Consider the following 12,995-nt stretch of genomic DNA (forward strand, 5'->3'; position numbering starts at 1 on the left):
CAGCTCTCTGTACTCGTCCTGAGGAGCGTGCTAGCAGTCTGGTAAAAACTGTTCCAGCTCCATGCACCAGGTCTTTTATTTGAGACGACAGTACAACCATCCAGATTAATTGTCAGATTCAACAGAATATCTCTTTGTTTCTTGGGACCTAGAACAAGCATCTGTTTTGTCCGAGTTTAAAAGTAGAACGTTTGCAGCCATCCACTTCCTTATGTCTGAAACACAGGCTTCTAGCGAGGGCAATTTTGGGGCTTCACCATGTTTCATTGAAATGTACAGCTGTGTGTCGTCTGCATAGCAGTGAAATTTAACATTATGTTTTCGAATGACATCCCCAAGAGGTAAAATATCTAGTGAAAACAATAGTGGTCCTAAAACGGAACCTTGAGGAACACCGAAATTTACAATTGATTTGTCAGAGGACAAACCATTCACAGAGACAAACTGATATCTTTCCGACAGATAAGATCTAAACCAGGCCAGAACTTGTCCATGTAGACCAATTTGGGTTTCCAATCTCTCCAAAAGAATGTGGTGATCGATGGTATCAAAAGTGGCACTAAGATCTAGGAGCACGAGGACAGATGCAGAGCCTCGGTCTGACGTCATTAAAAGGTCATTTACCACCTTCACAAGTGCAGTCTCAATGCTATGATGGGGTCTAAAACCAGACTGAAGCGTTTCGTATACATTGTTTGTCTTCAGGAAGGCAGTGAGTTGCTGTGCAACAGCTTTTTCTAAAATTTTTGAGAGGAATGGAAGATTCGATATAGGCCGATAGTTTTTTATAATTTCTGGGTCAAGATTCGGCTTTTTCAAGAGAGGCTTTATTACTGCCACTTTTAGTGAGCTTGGTACACATCCGGTGGATAGAGAGCCGTTTATTATGTTCAACATAGGAGGGCCAAGCACAGGAAGCAGCTCTTTCAGTAGTTTAGTTGGAATAGGGTCCAGTATGCAGCTTGAGGGTTTGGAGGCCATGATTATTTTCATCATTGTGTCAAGAGATATAGTACTAAAACACTTTAGTATCTCCCTTGATCCTAGGTCCTGGCAGAGTTGTGCAGACTCAGGACAATGGAGCTTTGGAGGAATACCCAGATTTAAAGAGGAGTCCGTAATTTGCTTTCTAATGATCATGATCTTTTCCTCAAAGAAGTTCATAAATTTATTACTGCTGAAGTGAAAGCCATCCTCCATTTGCGAATGCTGCTTTTTAGTTAGCTTTGCGACAGTATCAAAAATAAATTTCGGATTGTTCTTATTTTCCTCAATTAAGTAGGAAAAATAGGATGATCGAGCAGCAGTGAGGGCACTTCGATACTGCACGGTACTGTCTTTCCAAGCTAGTCGGAAGACTTCCAGTTTGGTGTGGCGCCATTTCCGTTCCAATTTTCTGGAAGCTTGCTTCAGAGCTCGTGTATTTTCTGTATACCAGGGAGCTAGTTTCTTATGACAGATGTTTTAAATTTTTATGGGTGCAACTGCATCTAGGGTATTGTGCAAGGTTAAATTGAGTTCCTCGGTTAGGTGGTTAACTGATTTTTGTCCTCTGACGTCCTTGGGTAGGCAGAGGGAGTCTGGAAGGGCATCAAGGAATCTTTGGGTTGTCTGAGAATTTATAGCACGACTTTTAATGCTCCTTGGTTGGGGTCTGAGCAGATTATTTGTTGCAATTGTAAACGCAATAAAATGGTGGTCCGATAATCCAGGATTATGAGGAAAAACGTTAAGATCCACAACATTTATTCCATGGGACAAAACTAGGTCCAGAGTATGACTGTGGCAGTGAGTAGTTCCAGAGACATGTTGGACAAAACCCAGAGTCGATGATGGCTCCGAAAGCCTTTTGGAGTGGGTCTGTTGACTTTTCCATGTGAATGTTAAAGTCACCAAAAATTTGAATATTATCTGCTATGACTACAAGATCCGGTAGGAATTCAGGGAACTCAGTGAGGAACACTGCATATGGCCCAGGAGGCCTGTAAACAGTAGCTATAAAAAGTGAGTGAGTAGGCTGCATAGATTTCATGACTAGAAGCTCAAAAGACGAAAACGTCATTGTTTTTTTTTTGTAAATTGAAATTTGCTATCGTAGATGTTAGCAACACCTCCGCCTTTGCCGGATGCACGGGGGGTATGGTCACTAGTGTAACCAGGGGGTGAGGCCTCATTTAACGCAGTAAATTCATCAGGCTTAAGCCATGTTTCAGTCAGGCCAATCACATCAAGATTATGATCAGTGATTAGTTCATTGACTATAACTGCCTTGGAAGTGAGGGATCTAACATTAAGTAACCCAATTTTGAGATGTGAAGTATCACCATCTCTTTCAATAATGGCAGGAATGGAGGAGGTCTTTATACTGTTGAATCTGACAATTAATCTGGATGGTTGTACAGTCGTCTCAAATAAAACTGTGAAGGACCTCGGCGTTACTCTGGACCCTGATCTCTCTTTTGAAGAACATATCAAGACTGTTTCAAGGACAGCTTTTTTGCATCTACGTAACATTGCAAAAATCAGAAACTTTCTGTCCAAAAATGACGCAGAAAAATTAATCCATGCTTTTGTTACTTCTAGGCTGGACTACTGCAATGCTCTACTTTCCGGCTACCCGGATAAAGCACTAAACAAACTTCAGTTCGTGCTAAATACGTTTGCTAGAATCCTGACTAGAACCAAAAAATTTGATCATATTACTCCAGTGCTAGCCTCCCTACACTGGCTTCCTGTTAAGGCAAGGGCTGATATCAAGGTTTTACTGCTAACCTACAAAGCATTACATGGGCTTGCTCCTACCTATCTTTCCGATTTGGTCCTGCCGTACATACCTACACGTACGCTACGGTCACAAGACGCAGGCCTCCTAATTGTCCCTAGAATTTCTAAGCAAACGGCTGGAGGTAGGGCTTTCTCCTATAGAGCTCCATTTTTATGGAATGGTCTGCCTACCCATGTGAGAGATGCAGACTCAGTCTCAACCTTTAAGTCTTTACTGAAGACTTATCTCTTCAGTAGGTCCTATGATTAGGTATAGTCTGGCCCAGGAGTGTGAAGGTGAACGGAAAGGCTGGAGCAACGAACCGCCCTTGCTGTCTCTGCCTTGCCGGTTCCCCTCTTTCCACTGGGATTCTCTGCCTCTAACCCTATTACAGGGGCTGAGTCACTGACTTACTGGTGTTCTTCCATGCCGTCCATGGGAGGGGTGCGTCACTTGAGTGGGTTGAGTAACTGACGTGGTCTTCCTGTCTGGGTTGGCGCCCCCCCTTGGGTTTTGCCATGGGGGAGATCTTTGTGGGCTATACTCGGCCTTGTTTTCGGACGGTAAGTTGGTGGTTGTAGACATCCCTCTAGTGGTGTGGGGGCTGTGCTTTGGCAAAGTGGGTGGGGTTATATCCTGCCTGTTTGGCCCTGTCCGGGGGTATCATCGGATGGGGCCACAGTGTCTTCTGATCCCTCTTGTCTCAGCCTCCAGTATTTATGCTGCAGTAGTGTATGTGTCGGGGGGCTAGGGTCAGTCTGTTACATCTGGAGTATTCTCTTGTCTTATCCGGTGTCCTGTGTGAATTTAAATATGCTCTCTCTAATTCTCTCTTTCTCTCTTTCTCTCGGAGGACCTGAGCCCTAGGACCATGCCTCGGGACTACCTGGCATGATGACTCCTTGCTGTCCCCAGTCCACCTATCCATGCTGCTGCTCCAGTTTCAGCTGTTCTGCCTGCGGCTACGGAACCCTGACCTGTTCACCGGACGTGCTCCCTCGACAACTACTATGATTATTATTATTTGACCATGCTGGTCATTTATGAACATTTTAACATCTTGACCATGTTCTGTTATAATATCCACCCGGCACAGCCAGAAGAGGACTGGCCACCCCTCATAGCCTGGTTCCTCTCTAGGTTTCTTCCTAGGTTTTTGGCCTTTCTAGGGAGTTTTTCCTAGGGAGTTTTTCCTAGCCACCGTGCTTCTTTCACATGCATTGCTTGCTGTTTGGGGTTTTAGGCTGGGTTTCTGTACAGCACTTTGAGATTTCAGCTGATATACGAAGGGCTATATAAATAAATTAGATTTTTTGATTTGGTCTCCAGTACGCCTCCACAGCCCTGTATGTCCTGTGCCAGCTCTCCGCACTCGCCTTGAGAAGTGTATCATTTGTCTGGTACGATGTGTGCCGGCTCTACGCACTAGGTCTCCAGTGCGCCTTCACAGCCCAGTACGTCCTGTGCCAGCTCCCCGCACTCGCCGTGCGAAGTGTGTCATCGTTCCGGTACGATTTGTGCCAGCCTTACGCCTACGACGGTCCACAGGCCACAGTCCACGGTCCTCCTACGACGGTCCACAGTCCGGAACCTCCTACGACGGTCCACAGTCCGGAACCTCCTACGACGGTCCACAGTCCGGAATCTCCTATGATGGTCCACAGGCCGGAGCCCTCCTTTGCGCCGGTGCCCAGTCCAGGCACGGCGTCCAGTCCCGCTCCAAGGCCGGAGCCTTCCTTTACGCCGATGCCCAGTCTAGGCACGGCAGCCAACTCAGCTCCATGGCCGGAGCCTTCCTCGGCGCCGGTGCCCAGTCCGGGTATGGCGTTCAACCCAGCTCCATGGCCGGGGTCCTCCTCTGCGCCGAGGGCCAGTCCGGGCACGGCGTTCTACCCGGCTCCTTGGCCGGACCCGTGGTCTGGGCGGGGGCAAAGTCCCGCACCAGAGCCGCCACCGATGCTGGCGGATCCATGATCGGAGTGGGTACTTCACCCCACACCGAAGCCGCCACTGATGCTAGATGCCCACCCGGACCCTCCCCTATAGAGTCAGGTTTTGCGGCCGGAGTCCGCACCTTCGGGGGGGGGGGGGGGGGTACTGTCACGCCCTGACCATAGAAAGCCTTTTATTCTCTATGTTGGTTAGGTTGGGTGTGACTAGGGTGGGTAATCTAGGTTGTTTTATTACTATGTTGGCCTGGTATGATTCCCAATCAGAGGCAGCCGTTTATCATTGTCTCTGATTGGGGCAGCCATTTCCCCACTGTGGGGCAGCCATTTCCCCACAGCATATTTAGGCAGCCATTTCCCCTGTGTTTGGTGGAATCTTGTTTTGTTTTTTTGTAGTTGCCTGTGATCACTTCACTTGCTTCACGTTTCGTTTGTTCGTTTATTGTTTTGTACTTGCTGAAGTTTCACTTTATAATAAAGATGTGGAACGCTACGTACACTGCGCCTTGGTCCAGTTCTTACGACGATCGTGACATGTCTGTGCAGATTGTCTCGGGGTAATGAAGCGTGGTATTAGAGAATGCTGACACTGCACAGAGGACTATTACATACAGGCAAAATACACTTTGATTTTCACCTAGCATGTACTCTGCAGCTCTCACAAATTAATAATGTGTCAATGCTTCATCTGATGATGGATCTGACAAACACACACACAAGAGGAGGGAGTGGGGAGAATTTGAAGGTGAGGTAGAAGAAGAAGAGGAGAGGACATGAGAGGTGAGTGCTAGGTTGTATTTGTACGTCAAGGAAGATTTTCGAGACACCTGTAATACATTTCCCTTTAGAGTATAAAACAGGAACACCCACCTTGTCCTGTACATTCTATGTTCCTCCTCTGATCTAAGTCTTGTCACCAGTCAACTTTTCTATTTTCAAGGCTGCTTGTCAAAATAAAATATACAGAAGAAATTAAAGTAAAGCACAGCGTGTCACATTCAGGATTTCATGTTCTATTCCTGACCTCAGCTGGGTTTTAGCAGGCACTCAGCCGCTACGCTTTCCTACCCATAGTCCTCTCTAAGCCAAGCTCACCAGCCAAGGATCTGATTGGGTGTGAAAATTGAGCCTGACGAAAATTGATTGCATGGATGTCATGCTCCTCAATTAAAATAGTTATTGTAGTTTTAAAAGTTCTGAAAGCAATAAGATCCATTTTGTTACACCACCAGCAGCCTTCTTCAAGGTCACTCCAACGTGAGCAGACATGAAGAGAAAAGGAGACTCTCTCTAGTGTTGGTCTCCTGGACAGAGGTAGGAGGAGAGAGAGGAGATTTGTCAGGGGGCGTATCCCATTGAGGATCCGGACCTGCTCTCTCCATAGTCCCTGGGGTCTCGTCTCGGCTCAGGGAGTCTGATGGAACGAGACACACAAGAACATCTTCGTGAGAAGAAAATCTCTTTCTCACACACACACAAACACACACAGACGCACAAACTACATGTCACCAATCAAGTCTTAATTTTGAAATTTTGTATAGAAATCTTTCTACTTAGTGGCTGTCGAGTGACGCAGATAAAGTGATTGCCAAATTGGTGGAGCCTGTAGCAATCAGAGAGAGTGTAATAGATTTCATTCCACTGGGGACAGGCTGCAATAATCATATCCCTTAATTGGACAACGTTCTGAGGGTGATAGAACGACAGAGAAGGGAGAGGAAAAATACATCGTTCTCCCCTCATGCTCTCATCCTCCTCCTCTCATCCCTCCTCTTACCTCTCCCCATTCCTCCCTGAGAGAGAGAAGACAACAGACATACTCCTCCTCACTTCTCATGTCTGCACACTTATCCTCCTCTTTTTCTCTCTCTTTCCTCCCTTCCTTCTACCCACTTCCTACTCTTCCCCCTCAAACGTTCTATCTCCCCACTCTGCTAACTGATCTTTCTCTGTACTTCTAACCATTCTATCTTCTTACCCCCTTTCCCCTCCCAAAGACCACATATCTGCTGGCGCTTACTCTGTCTGAATCCAAACATCCCTCTCTCCCCTCTCTCTCCTATCCTCTCTTGTTGGGATCTGGTCAAAGAGCCTATCCTCTGTTCTCTCCTCTTTTAACAACCCGTACCACCCATTCCTCTGTCCTTCCTCCCTCTCCTGCTCCCCAGCTTTAGACTGAGGTGCTGTCTCAGGCAGCAGAGCACCACGTCCATTAACCAGGACCAGGCATGCAGCTATCCCTGAGCCCTACTAAGCCCACCTCTGTGTGTGTGTGTTTGTTTGTTTTGCTCTGCTCTGCAGTGTGTGTATGTATGTGTGAGTGCGCATGTGTGTATGCTCTGCAGTGTTTGTGTATGTTCTGTTATGTGTATGTGCATACTTCTCTCCTGGCTGCAGATATAAAGAGCTGCTTCCTCTGGTTCTGCACCTCAACACACCTCTCAGCCAACAAGGGCACTTCATCAAAGAGTAGACACTCAAACAAACACACATATGCACACGCACACACACACACACCATTCCCCCATGCCTGACATGAGGGGGAGAAGTTGAGTTAAGGGAGAAACTCAGAAAGGCTTTTTTGTGTTAGGCAATTTCATCTTTTATCTCCAGTCAACCAAAAAGTCTCCCTGCTGTTTGACATAATTACAAATATATTTACATGGCTCCCCTACGTTGATAAATGAACTATTTCTATTGCAATTGTCCTGGCTCAGCCCTAGGAGCCATGTATGTAATAACTTATACAGTATATTCTACCCTACCCGCAGGAGAGAGGCCATTTTGTCTAGAAAGAGAGAAAGCAGGGATAGAGTTAACATGGAAGAAATGTCAGAATAAAGAGATAAATATTCCCTACAAGGTTAGAATACCTCTTTCTTTTTACCTGTCTCTCTCTGTTTCTCTGGAAATGCACACACGCACATGCATGCACACTTCCCCATCACCTCTCTCTCTCTCTCTCTCTCTCTTTCTCTCCAGCTCTCTCCACCACCTCTCCATCTCTCCCTCCGCTCTGCCCTGGTTAGAACAGTCGAGTTGTGGGAAAGTGCTATCTTAAAGAGGACTTTCCGGGTTCTTACCAGCCATTTCTTATTTATGGGCTTTAATGTAGTCGATGCATTATTGATCACAACCAATCATTTCCTCCTCCCCTTGCTTGTGACCGTGGCCCATGGATAGGGGGCAGGCTGAGCTGAAAAGCCCAATGCGGAGCTCACTGCAGAGTCTGGGGTTGGGACAGTCCTGGGGCTCCTGGGTGATGGACGGAGAGATGGGGTTGGATGTGTATCTTGTGTGTGTGTGAGAGACAAAGCTGAGAAAGAGAGAGTGCTGTGGGGGGAAAAATTAGCTGAAAGTGTCAAACGTCTCCAAATCGTACTAATATCCACTGACTGGTTAATTTGGAAATGCTTAGCCAGTCACCCCTAAAATGAACCCATCACTCATTTTGGAAAACTTTAGGTGCCCCGCAAGGAACCAGAGAGTAGGATCAAGCACCATGTTGCCGACACACTTTTCTCTCTCTGTTCTTTTTCTGGCGTCGTTGCTGAGGTCTATAGAGACAGACAGAGAGGGAATGAGGGAGGGAGAGATGCAGAGAGGGAGGAGGGGAGCGAGCTGTGCCCTGATTGAGTTTGAATTCCCTGCTCTTGGCCTAGAAACCGCAGGGCTTCTAAGTCATCATCCGGAAATGCGCCCATCACGCTCCAGCCTTGCCTCCTCAATCTTGTCACAAGTGTAGAGAAGAGTAGGCAGGAGGCAGTCGCAGGTTTAGAACTACTGAGATTTATTAAAGCACCATATAGAAAAGCGGGACGAAACCCAAAGTGCAAAATAATAAAGTACTCAGGAAATACTAGGAGAGATTCCTCTCAGGAAAACAAGCAACTTAATACAATGACTGAGTATATATACAGTGATAGAGTGGGGATTGGAACCAGGTGTGTGTAATGATGACGAGACAAGTCCGGGGTTGATGAGTGAAGGGCGTTTGCCAGAAACAGGTTCGGCAGCAGCTAGAAGGCCGGCGACGCCGAATTCCTGAGCTGGACAGGAGGGGCAGCCAAAGCGAAGGTTGGTTTGACAAATCTAGCCTTATTGCACCATGCATAATCAATCAGAATGCGGTACTTCGGATGGTCTTAATGGGACGGGTGAAACAGCGATGGGGGGGGGGGGGTTGAGACTGTGGCTGTGCCAGTTAGTGTGCCAGAGCTGCCTCCAGAACAAGATTCATGATGAATAATGCTAACCTGTGTGAGGGAACAGAGATGCAGAGGAGAGGCACTCATGGCAGTCATCCGTGGGTTAAATAAATATCGCCATTTGCATTTCCAAAAAGCAGGGCCGCCAACTGACCCTACTCGATAACATTAGGCAGGGAGAGAGAGGCCCATTTCTCAGGGGCCCCAAGGGCCTGCAAGGAAAGGGGCCGTAATGAGAGAGGATCCTTAACGGATATTGATAGGGCCCCCAGGACAGCCTCTTATCCTAGCTCTCCAGTAAGCAGTGCCGCTACTTAATGAAGTAAAATTTGTAGCTTCCCCGGGAGGATATAACATCACAAACAGCTCTGAGACATGGACTGATCGAGAGGGAGAGTGGTAGAGGGAAGGAAGGAGAAAGGGAGAGAGAGAATGAGAGAAAGTATGAGTGAGAACAAGAAAAGAAAGAGTTAGTCCACCCACATAAAAAAACTAAAGTTTACTATAGAATATTACAGTACTTACTATAAAATGTTGTAGTAAACTGTAGAATACTATACTACACACTGTAGTATCCCCCAATCATGTGTAGTACTTAGTATATCATTTTGTAGTATACTGTAGTAAATACTACAGAAATGTCCACAATAACACTACAGTCCGGAAAAACACTAAATTTTTTAAACTATAGTAAATACTACAGTATTCAATTTTCATATACCCTGCCCATTCCCCTCCCCCATATCCCAATTTGTACAACCCATAACTGAGAAACTTACATGCCAAGTATATGTCATATTCTGTTCCCTACAGAAGCCCTGAACTCTCCATTCAGAACCCAGTCCTACCTACAGGCTATGGAACATTTGCTCTTTTAGTCTTTATCCAGTAGGTTTCCTCAAGGAGAAAGCCACCCACTTCTACATCAAATATAATAAAACACTTTAGTAAATACAGAAATGTACCCCAAAACACTACAGTAAAAATGAAAGTCAGCAAAAACACTACAGTAAATCCTATCAGCGCTGCGGATTTGGCAACAAAGAGACAGAATCATGAGATCACTGTTTTGGTACTGCCCTTATGTAGCTTGTTTTTGGTCGCAGGTCCAGGAATGACTGTAGAATTGCAACATTTACCTGGAGCTAACTCTGCAGATAGCACTGCTGGGTGTGTCTTAATCCATTATATAATACTCTTAGCAAAAATGTTTATCTGTAGAAACTATGAGAATTGAAAGGTTTTCTAACTTTTCTAAAACATCACAGCACAGTTGAAAAAAAGATGGCAATTAGAAATCAAAATTGGATGACCTTCAGAGATAAATAGGAGGGGTTGAGGGTAGCTGAAGGGTGCGATTAAAAAACTGTAAATTCAATAGTATATGCAGTAAATACTACAGTATTCACTGTTGTGTTTTTGCGGACTTCAGAGGCACTATAGTATTTTTTCCATTGGGCAGATGGCGGTCCCTTGTGGAAAACGGAAGCAGGGGTATGATGGGTAATTTGACTTATCACAGCGAACGATCCACTGGGTCTAATTGACCATTGTCCTGCAGGACACCATCTCTCTTTTCCTCTCTCGGTCTCTCTCTCTTCCTTTCTCTGTCTCTCTTTCCCTCTCCTTTCCTCTCTCTTCCACTCACCATCCCAATCTCTCTCTCTTTTCTGGTTAATGTCAGTAGATCAGTCCTCCACCATTCATCCGACAGCTGTTCTGTGGAAAATGTGTAATTTAGAAATGGCCCCTGCTCATCCACCTGTCCCTGGGAAACCCTGTGCCAGTCTCTAGCACTTTGTACTGCAATCATCCTGCCATGGAGAATCTCAGCTGGGGATGAAGTGTGAAGAGAAGAAATGCAGAGTGGAAGGAGTGGATGGAGGGAGGGAAGGGAGGGACGTAGGGAATGAGCGAGAGAGAGACATGGAAAGGTGGAGAGGAAGAGAAAAAAAGATCACTGCTTCACATGAAGCCTGAGGAGGAAATGGATTCTCTGTCAGAGTGATTCAGAGGAAGCAGGAGGAGCTGCTATAATGTAAATTGGAGATTGTGTGTCTGTGTGTGTGTCTGTGTCAGCGCGTAGAGTTTCATAGGTTGAAAGGGAAGAGAGGATTTTGTAAATGTATGCTTCCACCACATCGCCTCTAGATAAGAGCTGTGAATAGCTATTCAGTAAGTGGATCTTTCTACATACAGCTGTTATTGACGTTGGAGTGTCTATTATAAACTGAAGCGGCTTGCTGAGGCAACCTTCCCCGACCTGACAGGGAGTGAACACCTGCCGGCCAGTCCACTCACTCATCATCATCTCACTCTTCACTTCACAGCAGCCACCACACATACACATACTGTATACACACACACACGCACCCACTAAAATAGAGACAAAGACATAACAGATGGCCTAATAAAGCTGTGAAACAAAGCCGCAGAGGGAAAAAAGACATGAGTAGAGGTACTATTCCATGATAAAGGAGATATCAGCGCAAACCATTCAGAGCGTTGCTTGACATAATTCCCAGAACATTATTTTCAACAATTCCTTTGATAAAGCTATCTGAAGACTGAGTTGCAGTAGAGAGAGAGAGAAAACAAAAAGCTGTCTAGCACCCAATCACATCCTGAATCTACAAGGAGAGTCTCAGAAACATGACCCTAGGCTTCAGCGGTGATTAGGGTCTGGTTTCAATGACGGACACTTTGGCAACTTCAATAAGGGTTAAAAAATACATCTGGGTGGGTCCTCTTCAGACAGACAACTCTCCCAACAAATCACGAGGCAGACATATCAGAACATTGCGAAATGCAGTTATTAAAAGACTAGGGTTGGAGCAAAAACCTAAAGGACGATAACTCTCCAGGAACAGGGTTGGGGAGCCCTGCTCTATGCCAAACTGACGTTCTATTACTACAGACATGTTCAGCTGGGAACATTTGAAAATTGTGGGAGGCAACCCAGATGGGAGCCTGTCATATGATGTAACACATACAGTATCAGTCAAAAGTTTGGACCCACCTACTCATTCAAGGGCTTTTCTTTATTTGACTATTTTCTCCATTTAGGAATAATAGTGAATACATCAAAACTAGGAAATAACACATATGGAATCACGTAGTAACAAAAAGTGTTCAAATATATATTTTATATTTGAGAGTTTTCAAAGTAGCCACCCTTTACCTTGATGACAGCGTTGCACACTCTTGGCATTATCTCAACCATCTTCATGAGGTAGTCACCTGGAGTGCATTTCAATTAACAGGTGTGCCTTGTTAAAAGATCATTTGTGGAATTTCTCTCCTTCGTAATGTGTTTGAGCCAATCAGTTGTGTTTTGACAAGGTAGGGGTGGTATACAGAAGACAGCCCGATTTGGTAAAAGACCAAGTCCATATTATGACAAGAACAGCTCAAATAAGCAAAGAGAAACGACAGTCCGTCATTACTTTAAGACATGAAGGTCAGTCAATGCAGTCGCAACAACCATCAAGCATTATGATGAAACTGGCTCTCATGAGGACCGCCACAGGAAAGGAAGACCCAGAGTTACCTCTGCTGCAGAAGATACGATCATTAGAGTTACCAGCATCAGAAATTGCAGCCCAAATAAGTGCTTCGCAGAGTTCAGTAATGTTATATTTTTGATTTTTCGAAGTAGCCACCCTTTGCCTCGATGTCAGCTTTGGACACGCTTGGCATTCTCTCAACCAGCTTCACCTGGAATGCTTTTCCAACAGTCTTGAAGGAGTTCCCACATATGCTGAGCACTTGTTGGCTGCTTTTCCTTCACTCTGCGGTCCAACTCATCCAAAACCATCTCAATTGTGTTGACGTTGGGTGATTGTGATGGAGTGTCATCTGATGCAGCACTGATGCAGCACTCCATCACTATCCATCACTATACCAATCTATTTTACTAGCCATGTCATCACAGCATATTGATACTGCATTCCCTCATACATACATGTATAGAGTACTGTACTGTTAATGGTGACTGAAGTCTATTCACTCACAGGGCCAGGAGAACATCTCATAGGTAAATAATGTAACTATGATTACACTGGCACGGTGCGT

General features: G+C 45.5%; 1 long non-coding RNA gene across 1 annotated transcript in view; it reads right to left on the reverse strand.

The window, feature by feature from the left end:
- Nucleotides 1-5,489: 5,489 nt before the first annotated feature.
- LOC115197308 (uncharacterized) overlaps nt 5,490-12,995 on the reverse strand; it is a 78,361-nt gene continuing 70,855 nt past the window's right edge. The window contains exon 5 of the long non-coding RNA XR_003878993.1: nt 5,490-6,127. This is a non-coding gene — a long non-coding RNA (uncharacterized LOC115197308). The remainder of the gene's footprint in view (nt 6,128-12,995) is intronic.

Source organism: Salmo trutta, chromosome 7, assembly GCF_901001165.1.
Source record: "Salmo trutta chromosome 7, fSalTru1.1, whole genome shotgun sequence".
Taxonomy (NCBI): domain Eukaryota; kingdom Metazoa; phylum Chordata; class Actinopteri; order Salmoniformes; family Salmonidae; genus Salmo; species Salmo trutta.